Source organism: Anolis carolinensis, chromosome 4, assembly GCF_035594765.1.
Source record: "Anolis carolinensis isolate JA03-04 chromosome 4, rAnoCar3.1.pri, whole genome shotgun sequence".
Lineage (NCBI taxonomy): Eukaryota > Metazoa > Chordata > Lepidosauria > Squamata > Dactyloidae > Anolis > Anolis carolinensis.
In genome coordinates, this window is record NC_085844.1 from 23,210,014 (window position 1) to 23,236,498 (window position 26,485).

General features: G+C 39.1%; 1 long non-coding RNA gene across 4 annotated transcripts in view; it reads left to right on the forward strand.

The window, feature by feature from the left end:
- LOC103278472 (uncharacterized) overlaps positions 1-26,485 on the forward strand; it is a 272,474-nt gene that overhangs the window by 183,839 nt on the left and 62,150 nt on the right. For all 4 annotated transcript variants that reach the window (XR_010005890.1, XR_010005892.1, XR_010005889.1 and 1 more), the window contains one exon: positions 11,530-11,690. This is a non-coding gene — a long non-coding RNA (uncharacterized LOC103278472). The remainder of the gene's footprint in view (positions 1-11,529; positions 11,691-26,485) is intronic.

Sequence of the window (26,485 nt, forward strand, 5' to 3'; positions counted from 1 at the left end):
TAAGAACAAGAAAATGGTAGTCTGGTGAAGATTCTGAAGTGCTCATGGGTGTCAGAGAAAAAGCAGGTTCTGTCTTCTCCCTAAAACAAAACACTGTTTAACCTTGTGCAAATAGGATAAATAATACTATGAGGATATTATAGCATAGCAAATATATGGTACAAGAACACAAGCTACTTTAAATCAAATATCCAGGGCCAGATGAAATTCATGAAAAGGTATTAAAGGAAATAGATGTACTCTTAAAACTTTTGTCTATAATCTTTAAGAACAACAATTGTAAACATGATGGGCAAACACCCAGTTTGACAGTAATACAAATAAAAAGGATCTAGAAGTCTTGACCACAAACTAAATTTGAGCCAACAGTATAATATGTTGACTGAAAATTGGGGGGGGGGGGGGGATGACAAAATATATTTTAGATTGCTACCACTCTACTCTGCTATGGTCAAATGTTACAAAGAATACTGTCTTTTGTTATAGCCACTACAAACAAGGATATTAACAAGCTAAAACATCCAGAGGATGACCAAAGGTGTATGGGATGTGGAAACCAACATGTATAAAGAAAGACTGAGGGAATTGGGTATACTGAGGTGGGAGAAGGGGAAATAATATGCATATACATTTATTTACAGCATTTATATTCCGCCCTTCTCACCCCGAAGGGAACTCAGGGCGGATCACATTACACATATACATTCAATGCCTTTTAACATAGAACAAAGACAAGACAAACATAGGCTCCGAGCGGGCCTCGAACTCATGACCTCCTGGTCAGAGTGATTCATTGCAGCTGGTTACAGCTGGCTTGCTCTCCAGCCTGCGCCACAGCCTGAGCCCAAATACATAATGTGGTATTGGAAATGGGACCCATATCTAACACTGAATTAATTTATGTTTCATATAGACCTTATGCACATTGTTTTAAGGTAATTTGATACACAATATTTTTTCATAATTTTGAATATTAAAAAGTTTGTGTGCATTGAACCATCAGAAAATGAGGTCAATATTCTCTCAGTCGCCATGTGGGTGATTTGGGATTTTGAACCCTTTTAGACTTCAGAATTCTGGATAGCAGTTACCCAACCTGTATCATATTTCCATATAATTTAGCTATTTATGTCATGTAAATTAACAAGAGCCATCTCTTTGAATTTTTCAGGTTCATAAATTATATGATGTATATGGTTTGTTTTTATGAAGAGCCCATACCTAAAAAACACATCTTTGAGACGTCTTGTTCTATCTATCTATCTATCTATCTATCTATCTATCTATCTATAGAGAGAGAGAGAGAGAGAGAGAGAGCGAGCGAGAGAGAGAGAGAGAGAGAGAGAGAGAGAGAGAGAGAGGAAGAGGAGGAATTCCAACTAGGAGGGATACCTGTTAATTCTATTTTTCAATCTGAAAATATGGAACCTTCCTTATAAAGGATAGTTAGCAAGCCATAGGTAGAATGGAAACAAGTACTGTAATATAATAATTTAGAAAACTAGACAAGGAAAGGCCTCATTATAGTGCACATACTTCCCATGCAAAAGCTTCTTGGCCCAGACACTAACATCTTCTACCAGGGCTGGAAATGAGCTTTGTCTGAAACTAACCAGTCAAGCAGACCATTCAGCTGTTCTGATTTCATAGTTCCAATTAATCCTTTGCTATTCTTTTTTTTTTTAAGCGGATGTTAAAAAGTACTAGTTTCTCTCTTCTATCAATTTCTGTCATCCTCAGCTGATTTCAATTGCTGCAAAGTGAGTTGCTAATACAAAAGTAGTTTTGTTATAGTTTTGCACTCAATGGCAATGAAGAAGGGGGGTCAGAGTTCTTTTCTTTCCCAACAAGATGGGGTGAAAGCAAATTACTGAAGAGTCATCTTGCTTGTGTGCTCTCCCTTGTTAAATATTTTTGCCTTCTTGATTACATTCTGATGTTTCTTGGTCACATGTGTCTCAGTTTTCATCTGTGAAATATTGGAGGGCATGCTCAAGTAGACTTGCCTTTCCCAAAATGTTTTTCACCAGATATTCTTGACTGGCATTTTCATCATTCCCAGCTGGAAGGGCCAATGGTGCATGTTGTCATCTGATTTGATGTCCAAAATACCTAGAGGACAAAAGGATGTGGGAGCTTGTTGTAAGCAATGCTACATCAAATTGACCAAGGGCCTGACTTGGTATACACTTAGCATTCTGTATTTATATTGTACTATATACAATCAGTCTTCCATGAATAAAGAAATTGCTAAAAAAAAAACTTACCTGAGATCACACCTCTCTAAGAAATCTGAAGTCTTCCAGCATGACTCTATGGTTGAATTCTTCTGGAAGCTGACCATGAAATCATACTAGAGAACCTATACATTTACAGAAATAACATTTTAATCAAATTTGTGAGTAATCAAATCCACAAAAGTCAAAACCACAAATGTGAAGGGAGAAATAAACTCTATTCAAAGTAGCTTAGTACAATAAGCTACATACATTTCTTACAAGCAACAAGCATGGCAATAATAATGTGATGATGATACTGAAGAAGAAACGTCTATCAAAATAGTATTGGAAGTAGATTGTTTGAGATATTGAGACAATCTGGATTTCTTTTCTTCACAGCCTGGTTATCATTTGATGTGACAGCTGGTTTAACAACAACAAGAAATACAGCAAAAAAAAATATATAATTTATGCAGTAGTCATTCAAATATTTGTGTTAGACATCTGCCTGGGAGCAGCAGCCCTCTGCTCACATTGTGTTTCAAAATATTATTGCATTTTCTCTCTTTCCAAAAGTATGTTAGTGCTTTCCAATGATCTGATGTGACATATCCGTATCTTTGGAAATGATTTTAATATTTCTTTTGAAATAGAGATTAGTGCTAGCAGTGACTTCTGAGGTTCTTAAGGAAAATGGCTTTCTGATATCTGGGAGGGTGGGATGTAATATTGAACATTTGTCTAGTAGTTTCATGCTTCAGTGATCACTGACTAACAGCTATAGATGTAGTTTGTTCATATATATCCCATGATTTAAGGACGATCATGGCAAATTGGCAGTTGAAAGAGATAGAAAATAATAAGATCAGGCAATATAGAGGTTGATTCCATAACTTACATTGCAATCAATATCGAGCTTACTTCTCAGTCAATGTACTGTATTTCAGTTTGAAGAGTTGCACTACTATCCAGCAGTTCCTAATGTTTTCAAGCCTCTGTCCTTTGAAGATTTTCACAGCTGGTGATTGCATATCCAACAGCATCTTTCCCATATGACTTTCTCACAGTGCATTTTTGATAGCTGGATAAGGCCTTGGCTGAAATCCTACCAAGAGAAGTTATACTGTGCAGAGAAAGGAGAGAACCTTTTCCAGTTGTTGTCATGAGATACTGAAATGAATCATTCACATTGTATGTATCTTACTATTGTGATTCATATTTTAAATATATAAATTGCAAAAACCACCCAACTACATGAAATGTGAAACTGAAATTTTAATACCGTGTTTCCCCGAAAATAAGACAGTGTTTTATATTAATTTTTGCTCCCAAAGATGTGCTAGGTCTTATTTTCATGGGATGTCTTATTTTTCCATGAAGAAGAATTCACATTTATTGTTGAACAAAAAAAAATGGACATTTATTATATACTGTACAGTAGATATCATCACAAACCAGCATAACCAGACAAACTGTGAATCCTATCAAGAATTTCTTGTTACTACCATTATTTTCATGTACAGTACATTTACTAATCCTGCATGCTTTGGTGTTCTGTTTGGCAGGCATAATTCCAAACAAAAACCTTGCTAGGTCTTACTTTTGGGGGAGGCCTTATATTTAGCAATTCAGCAAAATCTCTACTAGGTCTTATTTTCTGGGGATGTCTTATTTTTGGGGAAACAGGGTAGTTCACTTTTTCCCAATCAGTGCATTTTCACTGGGAATGAATTAGATTTCTTCACTATTTTTGTCAATAAAAATTTGCTCAAATCCACATACTACTCCATGCTTGAGGAAACATGCACCCATATCCATAGGAAATATGTTCCAAGACTCCAAGTGGATACCTATATTTTCATAATATTTATGCTGGAATCACATCATAGAATTACACTGGATGATGCAGAAAGGCCCACAAACATGTCCAAATAAGGGAGAATATTTTCTGGAGCATGGGCAGATGGAACTATGAATATTGTATCCATGGTCATAATAGATTTGAAGGATATTCATATTTTTGATGCAATGAATTTGAGATAACATTAAAAGAAAGTGAAATAAATCAACACCAAAGACTTTAGTACACAAGTCTTTTGAAATGGCTTATTCAATGGTAAACCCATCTTGTTTGAGATGGGAGCATGTCTGTGTAGGTCTTTTGCACACAAAGCATATTTTGTTGTGCTTTGAGAAATAATAATTATAAACAGAAATAGAAAACATTGAAACTTACAGATATTGCCATTGGTACTGTTCACATGTGCATTCAATATGGAAAATGTGATGGTTTAATGTAAACTGTAGAAATAGTTGTGGCACAACAGCAACAGATGATGCCAAGGTGATCAGGAAGCAATTTTGTCATTAAATAGATTGTTACAAACCTAATAACTTTCTGAATTCAAACAAGCAAGCAACTCTAGTAGAAAATTAACCAATGATATTTTTAGTATTATGTGGTTATGAATCTGCATGATGCCAGAAAATCAGTAGGAATTCTAACTTCCAATTACAGACAATAAATTACAAACCTTCTAAAAGTAGTCTGTTCCAATGCTGAACAGTTCCTATCATCAGGACAGTTCTCCAATTTAGTCTGAAACTTTTTGCTTCTAATTTGATTTCATTGGTTCAGATTCTATCTTCTTGAGTAAAAGCCCACTTTGTCCACTTTGTCACAGCTCTTCAGATATATGAAGTGTGACTATCATATATTCAGCTCTTTGAATTTGGGCTGAATATACCCAACTTGTTCTCAAAAGGCCTTGGATTCTAGACCTTCAAAAATGTTGGTTACCTTCTTATGGATACATTGCAACTTTTTATATCCTTTTAAAACTGTAATGTTCAGAATTAGATATAACATTCAGAGTATTCAGATTGATCAATAATTGATCAATAATTTTCCCTGGAGATGCTTCCCCCTCCCAATGACATCACAAAATCTCCAGTTTGTTTTATATACATTTGTGAATTGATGCCTTTTTCTGCTAAAAATGTAGTACTATGCCATTATCCCCATTGAAAATTATTAGTATTGGCCTAATGTCCCAAATAAATAGGTAAATAAGTACATGTCATATATATACCTTGAAAATGAAATATATAAAATTCTATAGTATATAAAGCACAGGTCCCACTGTACCTCTCTTCCAAAGTGAATACAAAAAACCAGTCCTATCGACACTTACATGGAAATCAACAGGGCTTACTTCTGAGAGAATATATATGGGATTGTGCTGGAAGTTATATTGTGGCTTTCATAATCACCATTCCTTTCCTAAGATTTTCCACATTTTAAATTGTTCAACTGCCACTGTTCAAAGGGCTGCATATACCATAATAAGTACAAAGATCTATATACAATAATTGAACTAGGGAGAGGAGAGAAAAGGGGGAGACACCAAGTCCAACAATCAAATTATATACTTCAAATTATATTTTTACGGGAAGAGGGAAAAAATAGGTCCTACATATTTCAGACAGAATATTTCACAAAACATAACAGAGACTGTCTTGTTTATGCTTTGAGACAAGGCAATTGCTACAGCGCAATGGTGGCATCTATTGGTACGTGTTAAACATGAACCTCTCCGGCAAAACAGATTTCCTTTTTTTCTTCTCTGCAAATCTGATAGTTAATACAGTCAAGTCTGTGTTTCTGCATGCTGAGAGCAGCTTTGGAATGTCAATTCCTGCACAGAGATGACAGTATGATTCATAGCAACAGCTCTGAGATTAGCAATTTCTGATTCAGGAGTCTTGCTACGTGGACTGACTAGGTTACCTGGTCTGAACACACTGTGAAAGAGCAAGCCTTTGAAAATCAACAGGTTTGGACCCCAGGAGACAACTGCTACCACGCTGTGTTAGCTGATACACCCCCTTTCCTCCCTGCCCTTGAATGAATCACTGTCTTTGACTTTCTGTAAGCATGATAACAGTGAGTCTGTGCTTTTTTCTATGGCTTTAAATGTTAAGATAAGTCTTCCCTCCTCTACCACACAAACACAATTCTGATTGTATTTTGATAAATATCTTGTTTGGTAAGATGGAAGGCAGAAGGAAAAGAGGAATTTACAAGATCTTAGACAGAAAACAAAAACAAGGAAAAATGCTTACTTATATTCCCATAGTAGATTGATGAAAATTAATCATGACTGACTATTATGGAGGGCAAAGGAGGTAGCATCACTATGGAATAAAAAGTACAGCAATGGTTCCAATATTTGGTCCAATTGTTTGGTTCTGTAGACCCACAGTTTTGGACATGACAGTTTAGGGCTAGAGCTGGGCTAGAATCACTATCTTTTATAGGGGTGTGCATTTTTTTTGTTATCATCTTAAGTTGTATAAAATTAGTACGTATGATGCAATATCTGATGCATGAGTGTGGCCCATTGCAAAAGCTTAAGAATTGAAACTTACCCAATATTTTTATTCAATTTTTTTAAATCTTCGATGCCTCCCAAAGTCAGTTTCATTTTCAGAGCAAGGAAGCAAGCAAAGACAAAAAGGCTACCTTTCCTCTTTAAAATAATGGCCTCTCACAATTAGGAGAGGGAAACAGCAGGGAGAAAGCAGTTTGCTCGGAAAGAGACCGAGAAAGCACAGAATTCTGGGAAATGTAGTTTGGGAAGGTGAGGAGCCCTATGCCAGAGAATTCAAAAAGCTCTGCCCTGGTCTACATTTCCCAGAATTCTGCTCAGCATCAGAAAGCCCCAATCAGGAGAGGGGAGAGATTTGTCCCTCTGTAGCAGCAGCTAGCCAGAGTTCCAATAAATTGTTGAATCTGCAAAGAGGACTGACTGATACTTCTAGTAAGTAAATCTCTGTACTACGCTGGGAAGAAATCCCTAAATGGAAGGTCTATTGGTTAATGAGAGAAATTCAATGAGATAGCTGTTGGGGCTATAAGAAATTTTTTGTCAAAATTCATTAAAATCATTAGGTGTATGAATATTTCTGAATATTGTTGGAAATTATCCCTCTTTTTTGTGTCATTGAATAGAAAAGTTAAGGAGATAGCTCTTGTAGATTTTTAAAAAATGTTTATAAAATTTTTGAAAATTTCCTAAAAATCAGTGGATACGTGAAATGGTCTGAAACATTATGGGGTAATAGTGGTAACTGTGTTCTGCCATTGTAGCAAGTTTCACCCCAATAGCTGTAAAAATGAGGGAGAAGAGAGCCCCTGAAGTTTCCCCACTTGCACAAATAATGTAACAAAAAAGTAATTAAATTTTGTTACTTTCATTATAGTAACAATGTTCACTAATGACTTTTTAGAAACACTTTAGAAATGAAAAGCCCATGGGCCCTAATTTTGTAATGACCTTTGAAACTTTCTTATCGATAGCACAGCTCTAATGTTTTATGACTAAGGTGTGGAATGCTAAGAAGTTTAGTCCGACAAGCTATGTATTGTGTCTGAATGAAGAAGGCCTCTTTGCATACTTTCTCCTTTCCACAAAAAATAAACAGCTCTTCAGAGCCTTGTAGCCCAGTGTTTTAGTCTTTTGATTAAGGTTTCCCTACTTTTGTTTGTTTGTTTTTCATTCAGGGACCCCCTGAAATATACCTGAAAAGTGAAAATGTTCCATAATATGCAATACATCCCTAATGACAGAAAAGATGTAGTCTGAAATCTTTGAATATAATATATATTCCCAGTGTCACATTTTGCTTTTCTTGTAACTAAGGCTGTGTGTACAGTGGGTTTTTTAAAAAGTATTTTAACATAATAAAAATAATTAGTAGAATAACCCAAGGTGAAATGAAATTATCAACTGTGAGTAATAGAAAACCAGACACTGAAAATGAAAATAAAGAACCCCTCCAGCATCTAACAAAGCCAAAATAGTAAATAATATACCACTAGTTGAAGCATCATCATCATCAACAACAGAATATCCCAGAATTCTAAAAGCAGTCAAATAGTTCTTTCAGCATCTGAAAAAATAAAAACCAGAGAAAAGTCTCCCTCACACTGCCACTCATTTAATCTCATAGGAAGGAGGTACCTGGAACCTATATTTGATGACATTAGTCTCTGCAAGGTAGCAACCCTATAGGCAACCTGGTCCCAACAAGCTGTTCAAAGTTTGAAGGTTTTTTTCTGCATAGATGAGGCAAAAATATAATGATAAGTCTCTCTAGATTCCTTGTCATTTGATTTAAATCAACATCAACTATGAATGGGGTCCTTATCATCAAAGGGGCTCCTGTTTCCTTGATTGCATCAATCCACCTGTAATGTGATTGTCTGTTTTCCTACTGCCTTCTCCTTTATCAACCAATAGCATTTAGTTGCATCATTTCACAATAAGTTTAAAGTATGATAGCCTCAATTTAATCAAATGGACAAATTGAGAGGTAATTGTTCAATGTTTTGGATGATCAATGAGACCTAAAAATTTATTGAGATAACATCTCTCCAAAAACCTCTGTGTTCTCTAATGTGATTTTATGTTCGCCTTCCAGCAGAAGTTGCTCATACAGTGTTATTGGAAGACCTAGAAATTTAAAATAATATTACTTAGGTTTTTTTTTTTACCTTCATGAGGTATTGTGCCCCTAACCCCAGTGAACTAGAAGGGCTGAATCTTGCTTGAAATCCATGGAGATGACGTCAGTAAGAGTTTGGGCCAGATCAGATATGGGCAAACTTGGGCCCTCCAGGTGTTTTGGACTTCAACTCCCACAATTCCCAATAGCCATTTAGCTGTTTCTAGGAGTTGAAGTCCAAAACATCTGGAGGGCCCAAGTTTTCCCATGCCTGGAATCAGTATAAGACAGCTTCTCATGTGCCCATCTTTTTGGCATCATTTAAGATAGGTTCTTTCTCCAGGCATTTGATGGAATATTATCACTTGGTTGGCCTTAAGCCATGGTTATCACAAAAAATATGTGTGTGTGTGGGGGGGGGGGGGGTAGATGAGCAGGGGCAGGGAGATTTGCTTTTTATAATTTTTGTTCTGATTATTTTCAACTTTTGTATATTTTATCTATAAGTTTCTTAATGTTTCCTTCTTTCTTTTCTTGAAAAAGGTGTTTCCTTCTTTATTTTCTTGAAAAAGGAGATAGAAATGCTGACTAGAGTCCTTTGTCACGGTGTATATATTATGTAACTTTAGTTACATAGCAGAGGTGAGTGAATGGCAAGATGCATAATGGGACATTGGCAAGAGTGTCCCAATCTACATTGGCATTCCCTGGTCAGTATCATAATGTGCAACAGAATCGATGTGCAATTAGACATATTGTGTGTTATTCCCAATGTGCATTGGTCATGTAGCTGGCTCCCTTATGTAACATCTTAATGTAACATCAGTACTTTACTGGATAAAAATGTGACATAAATACCCAGCTCTAATTCCTGCTGATCTTTACAAGGACTAAGTCCAGGGCCGGCCCCACCATAGAGGCCACGTGACGCCGCCGCCTTGGGCGCAGGTCCCGGGGGCGCCGTCAGGCTGGGCGGGAGGCGGGGCACCGCTCTGACGGTGCCCCGCCGCCCGACCAGTGCGCCCTGGCCTTGTGGCTCCCTCTTTCGCCGCCCGGGAAGGGGAGGAGGGATGGGCGGCGAAGCCTCCTTCTTTCGCCGCCCGGGGAGGGGAGGAGGGATCCCGTCCCCGGGCGGCGAAGCCTCCCTCTTTCCAACCCTGGCCGCGCCTCCAACGCTGCGTGGGAGGCGGGGCCAGGGCGAATAGCATGGGAGGCGGGGCCAACCCTGGCCCCGCCTCCCACCCAGCGTGCCCTGGCCCCGCCTCCCACGCTGCGTGGGAGGCGGGGCCAGGGCACGCTGGGTGGGAGGCGGGGCCAGGCGCAGGAGGCGGGGCCGGCGGGGGGCGCTTTTCAGCACCCCCGCTTAATATTTAAATTTATCTCCGACCGGCCCTGACTAAGTCCCAAAACAATTCTGACCAATACTAATACTACACATTCCAGAATTGCGAAGAAAAAAAAAGATTTTTTTTTACTATATCATTTCTCCTTCACACACAGTTGTCACATGCACAAGACTTCTACTGAATGGAGAAAAGGTTGTTAACTTATTCTGTTGATATTGTGCTTTCTATGTCCATTAGACTTTCATTTTGCATACTAATAATTGCATTCTTCTGATTAAATGTAATGGAAATGGCCCCATTGTTCTGAAGCTTGTACTTAACCATATTATATTAAACAGGACTGAAATGCATGTTTTCAAAATAGTGTGACTCCTCAAAATCCATGACATATTTCAGTTTGGGAGGAATAGATATGCTGGATAGAATCTATTACTGACCTTGTGCCTAATGCATTATTCATTTGCACTTCAATAATCTTTCTATACACTATTCTTATTTTTTATTATACTGTATTCTTAAAAATAGATCAAGTGCTGTGTTGATCAAGCATGGAATTACCCTCACACATAACTGGAGTCACAGGGGGCAGCAATTAGACACAGATTGCATTCAATTTTTTGAATGCTTATAGAAACTGAAATTTTCAGTGATAGTATGCTAACTATTTTTGTTCTTTGTAGATGTGTGACCTCTGAAAATTGCACTCTCAATTTCTATTCTATATATAACATGTACCTTATTTGCTTTCAGTGTTTCAGAAGAAAGAAAACTCTGCTGCAGTAAAACGAGCTGCCATTTTTTATTCAATGTTTAATGTTTAGCCCTAAAAATGAAGTGAAATAGCTGGATATAACCAGTGACTGCTTTAGATTTGTTCTTTCTTTTACAAAAGAATAGAGGCAGTAAAAGAAGTTCAATTGCTTCCGGCCAAAGGCCTTTCTCATCCAGCATTCAGTTTTTACATTGGTCAACATTTAATTAACTTATGTCTAACACTGGTATAATAGAATCAAAACAAACACAAACTGAAAATGTGCAAAAATGAGTAAAATACAATTGTAAATGCTACAAACTAAATCAATCCCCACTGAATCTCTCCATGGGACACCACGCCCATAATCCCAAATAGATGTGCAGGTTCCCTTCAAAATGGCAGCTGTAAGTGCAGTCAAATCTCTTCCTCTCACCATATTTGAGAGTAACTGGAAAGTAAACTAGAGGCACTGTGGAATAGTAAAGGATTCTGGGGGGCTTTGTATATGATTTTGGAGCAAAGATTCACTGAAAAAAATGTGAGAATTAGAGGGGATAAGGGACATGGGGAGAAACTGTAGGAGCTACAAAGGTGAGATTCCGGAGCTGGATGGTGTCTATGCGCAACACTGTGGCCACCCTCATTTAAAGAAAATTCAAACACTCAATGGTCATGTGAGCATGTCCTTCTTTATCCATAGGTAATGGGACAGCATTGGAGCCTCCGGTGGTGCAGTGTGATAAAACGCTGAGCTGCTGAACTTGCAGACTGAAAGGTCACAGGTTCTAATCCGAGGAGCGGAGTGAGTGCCTGCTGTTAGCTCCAGCTTCTGCCAACCTAGCAGTTTGAAAACATGCAAATGTGAGTAGATTGATAAGTACAGCTCTGGCGGGAAGGTAACGGCACTCCATGCAGTCATGCCGGCCACATGAACATGGAGATGTCTACGGACAACGCCAGCTCTTCGGCTTAGAAATTGAGTTGAGCACCAACCCCCAGAGTCAGATACGACTGGACTTAACACCAGGGGAAACTTTTACCTTGAACTTACTTAATGGGACAGCATATGCCTGGTCATCCATTCCATCCATTAGTTAATACGAGCTACAGGAAACAAGACTCAGACAGCTGTTTGAAACACTCCCGGCAGCTTCTTTATTCAGACACACCGATAAGACAAATCCAACTGTTCACCTGCATTTCTCCCTTTTATTTCTCCTCCTACACTCCCCCCTTCCAAGTAGCCCACAGCTGTTTAGGTACCAGCTTTGATTCAGCATCCTTGGTTCTCCTAGGTGGGACCCTCCACTCTCTCCTTCTTACAGGCCAAAGATATGCTCAGCAACAATCCAGGTTCAAGTCCCATCATGTTGGAGAGGAGTCCTGATTAACCCAGAATCCCCTATTAAATACTGGAGTTCTTCATGCATCTGTTGACACTTGCATAGGAACCCTTGGTATTTTGTTAAATATGCAATCAGAAATAGATGCAGCAAACAATACATCTCTGAAGGGAGATGGGGACACCAATTCTCATCATCAAATCTCTGGTCTATCTGACCCTCTATATAGTTTTTGTTGTTATATCCTACCTTTTTCCCAGCTATGGGACTCAAGATGATTTACAGACATACAAAGTTAAATTATAACTAAATTATCAATAGAATTAATACCAATTTTAAAGCATACACATTGCAAGCATGAAGACAAACACAAAAACCCATCATTGTGAACACTTTCTCCATTTATGGTATGTTCCTGAAGGATGGGATTGTCTCTCTAGGAGGCAAGTACTATTGTGCAGGAGCAGCTGCCAAGAACCCTCCCTGCCTCCTCCCCCCCAGCCATGTTCCTACTAGATGTATTTTTGAGGGTGATTGAATTTAAAAAGGACTTATTTTGGAGATCTGAGATCCTAGGTAATCTCACATTCATGTGACCATCATGAAGTTGGCTTGATTCAAATTAACAATAATCAGAATTCTAATGGATTGCCGAATATGAACTACCTTCTCTGAGATTTTTACCTTTAATAAATATAGTAGTAAAAGGAAAATAAAATCTATTGATAGTTAATTCAGAGTCCAAGGAGAGGAAGCAAATGCTGTTATCCATTATTTACAGCCATCATATAGAAAGCAGTAAATGTGTAGACAGGAAATGGAAAAATAATTTAGTGTTTCCAAATTCCCTGAGATCATTTATCAGAACATATTGTGCTATATTGATTATGCGATATATTCAGCACCACAAAGTGGCTCATCTTGTTCATAATGACCTATGATTTGACGGGACAAAAGTGAAAGCATGTATAGGTTATCATCTTGAAGTAAAGAATTGTTATTTGGCTTAAAGAAGTAGGAGCTAGAAATTACCTGGCATTTGATAATCATACCAGTTGAAAAATATATATACACACCATATTCTGTGGTTATCACCAAGTATTCTTATTAATATGTGTTCATATATTTGTATTTTAGCCTACACTCAAACATGAGAAGGGCCCTTTTAAGTGAGAGAACATATTTATTCATTTATAAATCATCAGAAAGAAATAAGCTTGCAGGATAATTTCTAGGATAAAACAACATCTTAAATTCAATGCATTTCACTCGGAACACAAATTAAAAGTAGAATATTAACTACATAAGATAAATATCAAATTAGCATGGAGACAGGCAATTTTATAATGCAGCTAGTTTTGATAAAGCCAAAACAAATAGCAAGCTATAATTATGTTATCATCAAGAACATCATTCATTTCTTTTTTGGGAAAAGAAGATCTTCATTTGCGACTAGAAACAGTGTTGGAGCAAGGCAAACTTCTCTTGGGAAGAAATTCTACAGTTTGAATGTCACAATAGGAAAAACCCACTAGGAATAGTCACCATCTCAATCTCAGGGCCCTTCCAGACATGGAAGTGAATTAGTCCCCAAATCCCAGGCTTTCCCTGGGACAGGGTGTGATTACATGCCCTCCCGGATCAACCAGAAGTTGTCCCGGGAGTGGATGGAGCCAGCCCCCCCCCCATTTTGCCCCAAAACTTATATGAATGGCCTGGCTGCATGTTCGGCCCCCTCTTTGGAAAGCTCCTGACCCATCAACATTGGGAGGTTAGGAGAAGGGAGGACCGCCCAACTTGTCATTTTGATGCACCAGGAGCTTTTCACAGAGGGGCCTAGGTTTGGAGGGGAAATTGGGGGGGGGGGGCTGGGACGGGACGATGGGGTGGGGGTTGCCATCCTTCAGGCTCCAGGAGCCCAAAGAACTGGGATCGCTGTGATGATTAACCCCCAGGGTCACAAAAGCAGTCCCAGGAATCAATCCCCACAGAACCCACACCTGGAAAGATCCAGATATTACATTAAGGTTCAGATCTTTCCAGATGTTTTATTTATCCAGAGTAAACTGGGAAATCCCAGTTTACTCTGGATTAAGTCAGGTATACTGGAGGCATCATTTGGGTGCCTCAGATAACTCTGGGACAGGTTCCATATTTTGGACCTGTCTGGATGGCCCTCCAGTAGTTAAGATGTTATATTATCACATGTTAGGCCTAGAACTTGTGCACCAAGGTATCTAAAACCTTGTTGCACAAGCAGAACAGCAGGATTGGACATGCTGACAACCCAAGGCATTTACCTTTGTCTACCACTACAGCAAGTGGCAATGACATGGCTTCTTGGTGTGTGTCTTCAAGTCATTTGCAATTTATGGGTTTCTTCAGAGGGGGTATTTCCTTTGCCTCCCCATGAGGTTGGGATGTGTTTCCTATTAGCTAATTCTGCACTGCCTGGCTCCAAGAAAGTCCTTCTAACTCGCAGAAATGGGGAAATTAGCATGGGCACATGTGTTGCAATTGGAGCATGCAACTTTTATTTCACCTGCAAATGATGAAAGCAGAGCCAGTTTTTAGTGATTTTATTGGCTATTGCTGCTGCTGAGTTTCTTAAGTTGTATTAGATTGCCATCAGGGTTGTTTTTATTGAAATTATATTTTTTATGTTCATGGTTTTATGAGGTGAAAGCCTCCTGAAGCATGAGAAGACATAAGAAAGAGTGTGATGGAATAGAAAATAAGATACAAATAGAGTTGACAAATTAAAACAGGAGATGGGAGTGTCCTTCTCACTGAGGAAACATGATGTGATATTTTAGATTACAGCTGAGAATTGAGAAGACTGAATTTTCCCATACCATCTCTCTGTGTTTACTTTTATTTCTATCTGTCTGTCTGTATTTCTCTATATGTCTTTGGATGCACATATGGCATCCAAAGGTTACAGCCTATGGATGCATCTACACTATAGAATCAATGCAGCTTAACATATTTTAACCACCATGGCTCCATGCTATGGAATCATGGGAGTTGTAGTTTGGTGAGGCACCAACATTCTTTGGCAGAGAAAGCTAATGACCTTGCAACACTACAATTCCCATGTTTCCAAAACATTTAACCACTGCAATTAACATGGTGTTAAACTGCATTAATTCTACAGTGCAGATGCACTCTCTCAGTCTGCAGAATTTCTGGTAAAATGAACACTGTCTAGGGCCCCATCTACACAGTCCTAAGATGAGGTCTGGCAAATGAATTGCCCTGAGGCATTCAGATGACATTTATTTGTTTGTTTGTTTGTTTGTTTGCTTGCTTATTTATTTATTTACAGTATTTATATTCCACCCTTCTCACCCCGAAGGGGACTCAGGGCTGATCACATTACGCATATAAGGCAAGCATTCAATGCCATAACATAGAACAGAGACAGACACAGGTACCGGGCTGGCCTCAAACTCATGACCTCAAACTCATGGTCAGAGTGATTTATTGCAGCTGGCTGCTAACCAGCTTGCGCCACAGCCTGGCATTTCAGGCTAATCTATTTTAACCTAGTGTAAATTGGATTTTCTAAATTAAATCCTGATTTAAAAAATACCTCTAGAGATCAGGACCTTGGCTGAAGGTCCAGATCCTTGGAAGTATAGGTCCTGTGGAAACAGACTCCTGGGATTACTTTCGTGTTCTCAGTGTCTGTTTCCACAGCAATCCTTCCTCCCCAGGCTCAGACAGGCTCAAGAAGAGGGATGCCACTGCCAGCCTCCCCCTCCCTGCACTTCACCCCCCCCCCTGCACACACACTTACGGATCGGTCGAAGACTCCCATACAGGCTTGGAACCTCTCTCTTGAAAAGTCAAGAGAGGGCCTTGGATGAGGAATCTCCCCTCCCCAAAGCCCTCCGTTGACTCTTCTGGGGGAGGGGAGGATGAAAAAAAGGCTTCAGGCCTAAATCAGAGCCACCCTTTGGTAAGTGGAGGGGGAATTTAGGTGAGGGTGAGGCTGGTAGTGCCCCTGCCCACCCCTGCTGATCTCAGATCAATATGCGCGGACAACTGGATGCCACTCTCCTTAAATTCCGGGGTTTGGGGCTGCTATTTGGAGTAAATCCCAGGAAAATGTGGGATTTAAAACCCCAGATTCTTTTGGAATTTAGCCCTGTCTGGAAGGGCCCTAAGAAAATGCTTTTACATATGTGAAGGTGGCAGCACTTGACAAGTTTCTCCTAGTCAGGCTTGAAAAGGCAAACCATGTATAGTTGAACCAAGGAATGTATCTAATTATAGGTTGTCTTAATCTGAGGCCTCATTCACATGGGATTCAATGTTAGATTCCAAATAACAAAGACTAAAATTGGTATAAAATATTTTATTGAAGAAAGGCGTGAGCAACTGTTTTATGTGACAGGTTACAGCAGACAAAACCTATCTCAAAGTTCCACTTCTTCTTTGGCTCAAAAATCAGGATTTAGCATCTCCTCTCAACACATATCCAATGTTCAGTGGATCCTTTCTTTTCCAGGGTGAAAGCCAACATCGACATAGCAAGGATAATCTCTATATTCTCTATTTTCTTGCAGCTTTGAAGCAAGTAAAAAGGGAATCAACAGTCTGTGATGTTAATTCAATGTTAGCTAGGGGCTCATTCTATTTTTGGAATGCTAAGAGGTAAACTGAATAAATGAATTTTAGTTTTGTGAGTACAGTATTATAATTCTTTCCAGCCCATTGCAAGATATTTATCGACAATTGTGCAAATCCAGCTAGAAAATTTATGGGACTATAGCTCCCATTAGCCTAATCAGAGATGACTGGTAAATTGCAATTTAGGAACATCTGGATGGTCACATATTATCCATCTCTAAGCTAGGCCCAGGATTATTTTGCACTTTGAGGTATAGGGTATAAGCTCAAGCACTCATTGCACACAAAAAATACCTATGGTTTATCTGCGGACTCTTATAAAGAGACAGTACTCCACAAAGCCAACAGCAACTGCAAAGAATCTGCTATGGGACAGGATTAAGGGCATAAATGCTACAAACCAGGCAAACAGGGATATATTAGAATGTAGTGATCTGTGTATACCATGACATGACAGCTGTTTAAAGAAACTAAACAGTCATCTGGGAATATGGGATTGGCTAGAGCATTTGTGGCTAAACTACAATAAAGATACAGTGAGTTTATCAGAAACCAGATGGAACAGGGAGAATCAGAAGAATACATTTAGACTACATAAATGAAAGCTCTGCAGATTTATTCACCTGCACATGAGTAGAATGAAATTTCCTTGTGCCCACTACTGCATTTCTGTGAATTTAACATGAAGATATTGAAAGGGTCAGTTGAGTGAACCCTTTGCAGATATCCATAACGGACATGTAAAGATGTAAAAAAAAAAGTCCAAGCACATTGGAATTGGGGAGGGGGGCTCCTCTAAATCCTCCCTCCCTCCTGGCCTTTAGAAGGGGAGTCAAAACCTGACTTTGGAAGCAGCCCTTTGAAAAATAGAGTAGTGCAACAATCTTAATGTGAAATTGTGCAATGTGATTATGGAATGGCCTTAGACCTTGTTTTTGGATGATATGTTTTAACATTGAAATTTATTTTAATTATGCTATGATGTATGTGTTAATTTTTAAATTCAATTTTATATGTATGTTTTATGTCTTAAGGCACTGTATTAGTGTTGTTTGTAAGCCGCCTTGAGTCCCCCTAGGGGTAGATGAAGGTGGGGTATAAGTAAAGTAAATAAATAAATACATAAATATAACGCCCACACTTTAGTCCCGTTGGTATGAGGGCAAATGATATTCAAGTGAAGTATATATTTTGGAAGGACAATTGGCTCGACATCTATGAAATATTAGAGCAGAACATTGTGCAGTAGTTTGGGAGGGTTGTTGTTTGTAGACATTGTATGTGTTGAAAGTGGTAATCACAGATTTAGGAATTACAATTTTCTGCCAGCTGCTGTGTTTGCAGAAATTGCTGACCCTACTTAAGCTAGGGGTGGCTAAAGAACCTAACTGCTATGTTAAACCAGGATTTGAATTTCCCTGCAATTCATTGTGAATAGGCAATTATGTACCTTTGCTTTGCCAGAAATAAAATTCTAACATCATGTTCTCCTGTTCTCCAGTGAAAAGAAAAGCCTTTGAAAAGAAAGTTCATTAAACTAGAAACACTTTAGGCCTTGTCAGACAATTTGCAGTATTTTCTACTTCACTCATAACCCAGGCCAAATACAATTTCTAGCTTCAGAAAAAGCAACAGGTTTGGGAGATCCAACAATGTAGAACAAGTTTAATTAAGTCATGTGCATTCTAAATAAAGCAAATGGTTTCACATCTTGACATTTTAAACGAGAAAATTCAATCACAGGAACAATGAAGCATAGCCAAAAACAATCTCTCCCTCCACCCCTTTCCTGCTTTTGACTAAGTTTTATTCCATTCTCCTCACTGATACTTTGGTTCAATTCTGTCACAGGATTGCAAGGCTTGAACAAAGCTTTTGCATATATTTAAATGAGAATTGTACAACATTTTTATTTCATCTTATCACTTGTACAAAGGGCCTGGATCTTTCTCTTTCCGTCATTAAATGTTGATTTTGAAAGATAGGTGAATGTCTGTTATCATGTGGTTCTCAGATACATTTAAATGAGTCTTGGCAAACAGTCTGTCAGGCATCCCTAACTAGCAGAATAAAGTCAACACAAATTAGAGCTGTGCTGAACCCTGCAGGCCAATTTCTTCACCTCAGATAAAAGAGTAGTGATTTTTGATGCCTCCTTTAATGCTGGACTGGAGAACTCTGGGATAATTTGGGGAGCTGAATGTTTCTTATTAGAAAAGTTACATTACAAAGTGCTGGTTATTGATGGTGGTATTGCCATTTTTGTCTTCTTTTTTCTTAAAAAATTCATTTTGGTTTGTATTGGTCTACAGATTTTCTGGACCATTTCTGTGAATGTACTGCATCTTGGTATTCTCCCATGAGTTTTTTCAGAAAGATAGCTGTTCAGACGCCTGGCTTGACAGCAGTGTGTGCGAAAAAGACCTTGGAGTCCTCGTGGACAAGTTAAACATGAGCCAACAATGTGATGCGGCTGCTAAAAAAGCCAATGGGATTCTGGCCTGCATCAATAGGGGAATAGCGTCTAGATCCAGGGAAGTTATGCTCCCCCTCTATTCTGCCTTGGTCAGACCACACCTGGAATACTGTGTCCAATTTTGGGCACCACAGTTGAAGGGAGATGTTGACAAGCTGGAAAGCGTCCAGAGGAGGGCGACTAAAATGATTAAGGGTCTGGAGAACAAGCCCTATGAGGAGCAGCTTAAAGAACTGGGCATGTTTAGCCTGCAGAAGAGAAGGCTGAGAGGAGACATGATAGCCATGTACAAATACGTGAAGGGAAGTCATAGGGAGGAGGGAGCAAGCTTGTTTTCTGCTGCCCTGCAGACTAGGACACGGAACAATGGCTTCAAACTACAGGAAAGGAGATTCCACCTGAACATCAGGAAGAACTTCCTCACTGTGAGAGCTGTTCGACAGTGGAACTCTCTCCCCGGGTCCGTGGTGGAGGCTCCTTCCTTGGAGGCTTTTAAGCAGAGGCTGGATGGCCATCTGTCGGGGGTGCTTTGAATGCGATTTCCTGCTTCTTAGCAGGGGGTTGGACTAGATGGCCCATGTGGTCTCTTCCAACTCTACTATTCTATGATTCTATGATTCTATGAGAATACCTTCTGGCCAACAGAGATTATTATCATTTTAGGAAGTTCAAAACACAGAGGAACCTCAATTTATGGGTATTCCAATGTATAAGCAATCCAAGATATGAGCTGACACTCATCCAATTTTCTGTTCCAACTTGCAAGTGGCAATCCCAGTTAGAAGCTGCTGCCATAGGATGATGTTCTGTGCAACAAGCAGTCCCTGTGCAAGATGGCGGGTACTCTCGCATTAATGCTAGCATTAGAAGTAGTGCTAGTGCCAGAGTATGGTACTCTTGTGAGAGGTAGCGCTAGCGTGAGACTCCCCACCATCTTGCATAGGGCCTGCTCATGGAATGCAGAAGCTCCTCCTTCAGCTATGGCCAGGTGCAAGGTTAGCCCCCAGCTTGCTCATGGGGTGCGGAGACTCCTCCTTCAACCTTGTAGATTGCAGAGTCTTCTCCTTTGGCCTTGGCCAGGCATGCAGCTTGCACCAGGTCCAGTGCAGGGCCCGCTTGTAGCCTTCCTCTGATGGAAAGGGTCTACCACAAGCCCTGCGGGGCCTCCTCCTCTGCCAGGCACCACAGGGAGGACTCCAGCTTGGTATCCTATAGGTACCAATTGGTGAGGCCTCCAACAGAGAGGGAGCAGGGGCTGAAATTGCTTTTATTCATTCTGTGACCAAGCTCTTAAAGGAAAAAATGGCATGGGGGGTGGGGAGGTGGAACACATTAATTGAATTTCAGTGGGAAAATTTGCTTTGGCATACAAGCAAACTGAGTTATGAGCTTGGTCACAAAGCAAATTAAACTCATATGTCAAAGTATCATTGTATTTCCTTTTAAACAAAAGTTTGAAGGACATAACATCTTCACAGGAACAGTCCACAATATGTACTGGGTGGGAGATACTAAGCAATGATTCAGAGCAGTGCAATGGGATAGTGATGTGAATCCCTTTAGGTGACCAGAGTACAAATCTGCACTCAGCCATAAAAACTTATTGGATGACCTTCGGCAAACCATACTCTCTTAACCTCAGAGAGAGTAAATGGAAAACCTCCACTCCATCCCAAAACCAGAAAATCATACCAAGGAAACATCATGATAGTTTTGACTGGGCATTACTTCAAGCCTGAAATTACTTGGAGGCACCTAGCCACTACAAATATCTACACTCACCAGTGATTCAGAACAATAGTCTCTCCTCGTCCCTCAAATCTTTCATCACTTCACTCCCCCTAACAACTTACCAAAAAAACCTCTCAAGATAGATTAGGAAGTCTGATTTCAGTTTCTATAAGACATTAATTATTTAAAGAAACAGTTTACCAAATCTCTCTATCAAAGGAAACTTTCTTGCAAGCGATTTCACCCATTCAGGGTAACTAGGGCTCCTTCTATACTGCCATATAATCCAATTCAAAGTAGATAATCCGGATGTTATATGGCAGTGTAGAAATGGCCTAAGCTATACAACCTAGCCCCATACCTGCACTGCCCTGGCTTGAGTTTTTAGGCTTCTGAATCATAACAATTTCATATTGTTTGAAAGCAGGGGAATCAGCAGAGATGTGTTGAGCTGTGTTTCTGCAGCTGGATATGGTGCAAAGACATAATTTACAGAGACCTCCTGGATTGTTTTGTGGAGACAGAGCAAAGCATGGCTGACAGAACCTGCAATTCATGTTATTGTGACAATGAAAAAATTTTGTACATGAATTCTTCTCCCTGGTATTAGTACATAAATGTAGTTGTATGCTATTGGAAAATTCTATACTTTGCGGGTTAGGAGTGGTGGCAGGAGGGAGAAGAGAGTCCTCAAAAAAGTCCAGAATGCAAATAATCTCACAGTAATAAGGGTTTCTCAAAATGTGAATGCTGTCTTTCTCCTGAAGACAAGAAAATATGTATGTTTTGTATATTATATCAGATGAATGAAAGGTCATGCAATCTGGGTTGGAAAGCGGGTCAGGCTAGTTATGTAGATGTAACCAAGTGGGCAGTTTAAGATACTGATGAACATTCTCTTTACCTATCTCTCAGGGCCCTTCCAGACAGGCCCTATATACCAGGATCTGATCCCAGGTTTTCTGTTTATCCCAGATTATCTGGCAGTGGGGACTCCTATAATCCAGGTTAAAGCAGAAAACCTGGAATCAGATCCTGGGATAAAGGGCCTGTATGGAAATGCTTTAAATTTCTTACAGGCTCACCACTTAAGGATTTTTGGAGTTGATTCCTCAGACAAATAAACTCAAGTGTTCATTTGACAGGTTTCAGTGCCGTTAAATCATTTGATCTGGTATCTCTGCCTTTTCTGGATAAAGGTTGGTGTTGAAATTCCATCATGATTGGGATTCTGACTAATCTTCTCAGTGGTGCCTCAAAAGAAAAAGAAGCTCTATAGTGTATATCATTGGGGATTTAAGGGAAAATCAAAGAGTTTTATATTGATTCTTGCAAAATATTCTATATCTTTTCCTTTTAAAAATTTTATTTTATATGTGGCAGCCTCTGGAGTGGTATATACATTTATTACAGAAATAAACATTTAACGGAGTGCCACACATTGTTCTTCAATTATAGTTTACTTTCTCCATTCTTTAGCTTTGCACTCATTGAAGGATTTTTTTTCCTACAAGAATTTAAATTACATAGTAACAATCAATTTGTATTCTTCAGAGATACATGGCTGTACCGCCACCATTTCTTTTAAAATACTCATCAGGCATATGTTTGAAGTGCTTCCTCTGAAGGATTTCTGTGTTGTTCGGAGGCTAACCCAAAAAGAATCCCTGCATGTATCTCTCAGTACATCATTTTGATGATCAGACCATTGGTATATCAGATTGTTTTAAATTTGAGAAATAGCAACATCTAACAATAAAGGAGCTCAAGTTTTGGCATTTGCATGTCCTTAATATAATATAAAACAAGTTATTAATACAACACAAGTTAATGCTGATGCAGTGACCTAATTACATGATTACTCACAGAAAAAATCAACCCAGATAGCCTGCAAAAAAGTGCTACTGCATATTTAATTCTTGGAGAGAGTATTAAAATACTACAACTAAAATCCTGATGGTATACTCTCAAGTACATTCCAGTTGCATTTTTTTCAGTACTGTGCATTGGTGGCAATGGAAGTAAGTCTGAGATGATCATTTGGAAAACAAAGTTGCCAGTTCCAAGCATTTCTTCCTCCATTCTCTGGTTTCTGGGGCGGGTCCTTTGGGGTCATTGCCAGTAGGGTTGTGTGATTCGGGTAAACCATGATCCATTTAGGTGTCCCGGACTGTGGTGTGGCCCTTGATCCATTTTTTGGGAGCCTCCTGAATATGGGAGGACAAAAATCAATTTTTGACCTGGGAAACTGAAAGATTTGTTTTCGATCTGACCTATTGGTGGCTATTGGGGGGGGGGGACTTCCCAGACTCCCCTTCCTGTGATTTTAGATATTGTTTGTCTTTATATTCTTCATTAAGAACTGGATGAAAAGCACCAGAGTTAAAATAGAACCCTCTCTGTAATTTTCCCCCCTTTGGTTTGTCAAGTAAAACTGAATTTATGGCAAGGGCTTAAGACAGCACCCTTTCTGGGATCATTTCCTTCCCAGTGGCTGTCTTCCTCCCCACACTCCATGTGTAGCAGAAAGAAACTGAAAGCAGACGTTTTTTGGCAGTCACTGTTCTGCTGTGGCCATAAAAATATTAGCGGCAAAACCCATGGCGTTACGAGCCTCCGGACCAGCCAGACCAGCCAAAGACTGTTTTTGAAAATGAATCTGTGCAAAAGCCTAATTTCCAGTCTCCTTCAAGCACAGTCTGATTCCAAGTAATGTTTGAATTCCTTCCAGGGTGTGGACTTTTTTCCGAGAAAAAATAGCAAAATGAAGTCTGCTCTCATCAGTTTTATTCAATATGTATTCTGTATAAACTTAATACCAGAAGTAACAAATCAACATGAGTGGTTGCAAATTGGTTCATTGCCTTATCTCCCTCATAGAAGCTCAGTTCCAAGTTATTGGAAGCACTGAATTTTCTTGTATAAACCTGCCCTTTTTAAAAAAAAGTTCTTCTGGGAAGTGTTGTTTCTCTATTCCACTATCTCTATAGGTATATTTAGAGGGAGCTTGGGAGAGGGTTTCTCAGTGGCTGCCCTAGACTCAACATTATTCTAGTCTTTAAAAACCCCTAGAAAATTATGGTCTCAATTAAAAGAGGATAATATTCCACAAAATAGCTTAATTTGTTAGGAGGAAAGTGACAAATTTGGTGGTTCATGTATAGCACCAGTGGCAGTTGGCACCTTTTATGTCAATGAGCCAGTTGAATATACTCAACTGCCATAGCTCAATGCTATAAAATCCTGGGATTTGTAGTTTAGTGAACCGACAGCACTCTTTGGCATAACAGGCTGAATTCCATAGCCCATAGCCCTGATTCCATAGCCTTAGCAGTTAAAGAGCTGTCAAACTGCTTTAATTCTACAATGTAGATACATCCCAGGTTTTCAGAAATGTCCAAAGTGCTGAATCTATTTGGAAGATAAGATTCAGCACACTTTTCTAAAGAATGCGTGATCTGAAGATGTCACATGCACATGCAGAAATATACAAACTTGTACATCTCATACACAAAAATAAAAAAATATATTAATATACTTTTCATATATTTTACTTTCAATTTCTATTGTTGGAAGCATATATTTCCTCAAATGATAATGTGATTTGAAGCCCTTACCATTTTTCTCGCCTGTATCATTTTATTGCTCTACCTCTCAACTATGCCCTCATTTTCTTAGTGTTTTTTACCTTGTTCATGTACCAGCTCTGTAACTGGCAGGCACTTTGCCAATTAGCGAACTAATGTACTGGAAGAGAGTGATCAGAGGGATTGCTATTCCCTCAATAAGAGCCTGCTGAGTAAAAAGAAAAGTGCAGTTACTTTCACACGGCTTCCAATTTTCTGCACTGAAAAACCGATAACAATTACCATATTATTTTGATGTAGTGTTCTAGAAAAGAACAGGAGGGCCTAAGTCTGGACCATAAACAGGTTTGTTTGGAGTACTTTAATAATGTCCAGCAAACCATATGTTGGATGCAACTCACTCACAATTTTTTGGAAATTGATGAGTTATTAGTCAACCTGTCTCTAACCAGAGAAGAGACTGAATGCCATTGTTTGAAATAATGGTTCAACATTTTGTAACAAAATCCCCACTATTTATCTTTATTCAACTTTGATCCCAATCAAAGCATGTCCTCATGATGCCATTTTAGGGTAACTGGTTTTTTTAAAAAGTCTGAGGAAAATCCAAAATAAAATGTCCCAATTCACCTAAGGCAAACTTAAGTATTCTAGAACATGGCCATACAGCCCAGAAAACATACACAACCCTATTATCAACAGTGCTGTGGAATTCAAAGAGGCACGAATGGAGGACAAAAGGGAGAAATGCATGAAGAGGGAGGTGAATCAAGCCAACCCTGACCATGATGGTTTTCCATCTGGAAATTGATGTCCTCACTATGGAAAAAGATGCAGGTTGAGACTAGGTCTCCACAGTCACCTATGGACTCACCACCAAGACCCTCCACTATGAAGACCATCCTACTAGGACACGAGTGATTGCCGATGATGATGATTGCTTTCATATTTTTAAAGTGATTAGGCAGTGCCAGAGCTTACTGACCAAACATAAATGTTATTTGGGAAAGCAAGCGAAACTAAAAAGCATAGTAATTCCTCTGATGGTTGATTTCATTATGTTTACTTCATATAGGTGGTTGTGGATTGGGAGATCGGATTCTATTGGCATATAAATAAACTGCTTTGTAGAGGCAAGATTGCCTATTTTGGCTTATTCTCAATCCAGTCTGAGCGTGTGGAAACTTACTAGAAAAGACATTTACTTTCTTAGTTACTTATTGACTTAGTTTCAGTGCAATCTTAAATCTAAGATGTAAATATAGTACTTAAAATAGGCTTCTTCTGCTGGCAGGAATCTTTTTCTTCCAGGTGATATCAAAGATCTGCCAATAGAATAACCTGCTGACAGAAGTGTTCTGCTGGCTCAAGTCTGGCAATGGAAGAGCCCAAAAGATTGAGAAAAGTGTTGGGGCAAGGGAAATACTTAATTAAAATCAAACATTATCCAGTCTTGGAACATAGTGACATTGCTGGTGCAAAATTAGGAAAAAATAAGGTTTTCTAAGAAATTTTTCCAATTTCTAGGCAGAGAGGGCTTTGAATCCAGCAGAGCACTTTCAGTTGTGCCTGTCAATCTTTTTTGGGTAGTGCAATGTCCTCCGGAAAGAGTAGAATATCACATTCTTAAAGAAATAAATAAGCCATCTGCCTTATCAGGATGGGCGTCTCTTATTTTTTGGCTCCGAGATATCAGACCTTATTTGATGGCTTGAAGAGTCTATCCATTCTGCTGAAAGCACTTTGGAAATGAAAATATGCACAAAAACCTGCCATAGATTGACAGCTTCAGTGGCTCTTTTTAATCTCAACTATATTGAAATTATGTTAATAAACCTTGCTTAATCATGTCACTATAAAAACAATTTGTTTCTGTGTATT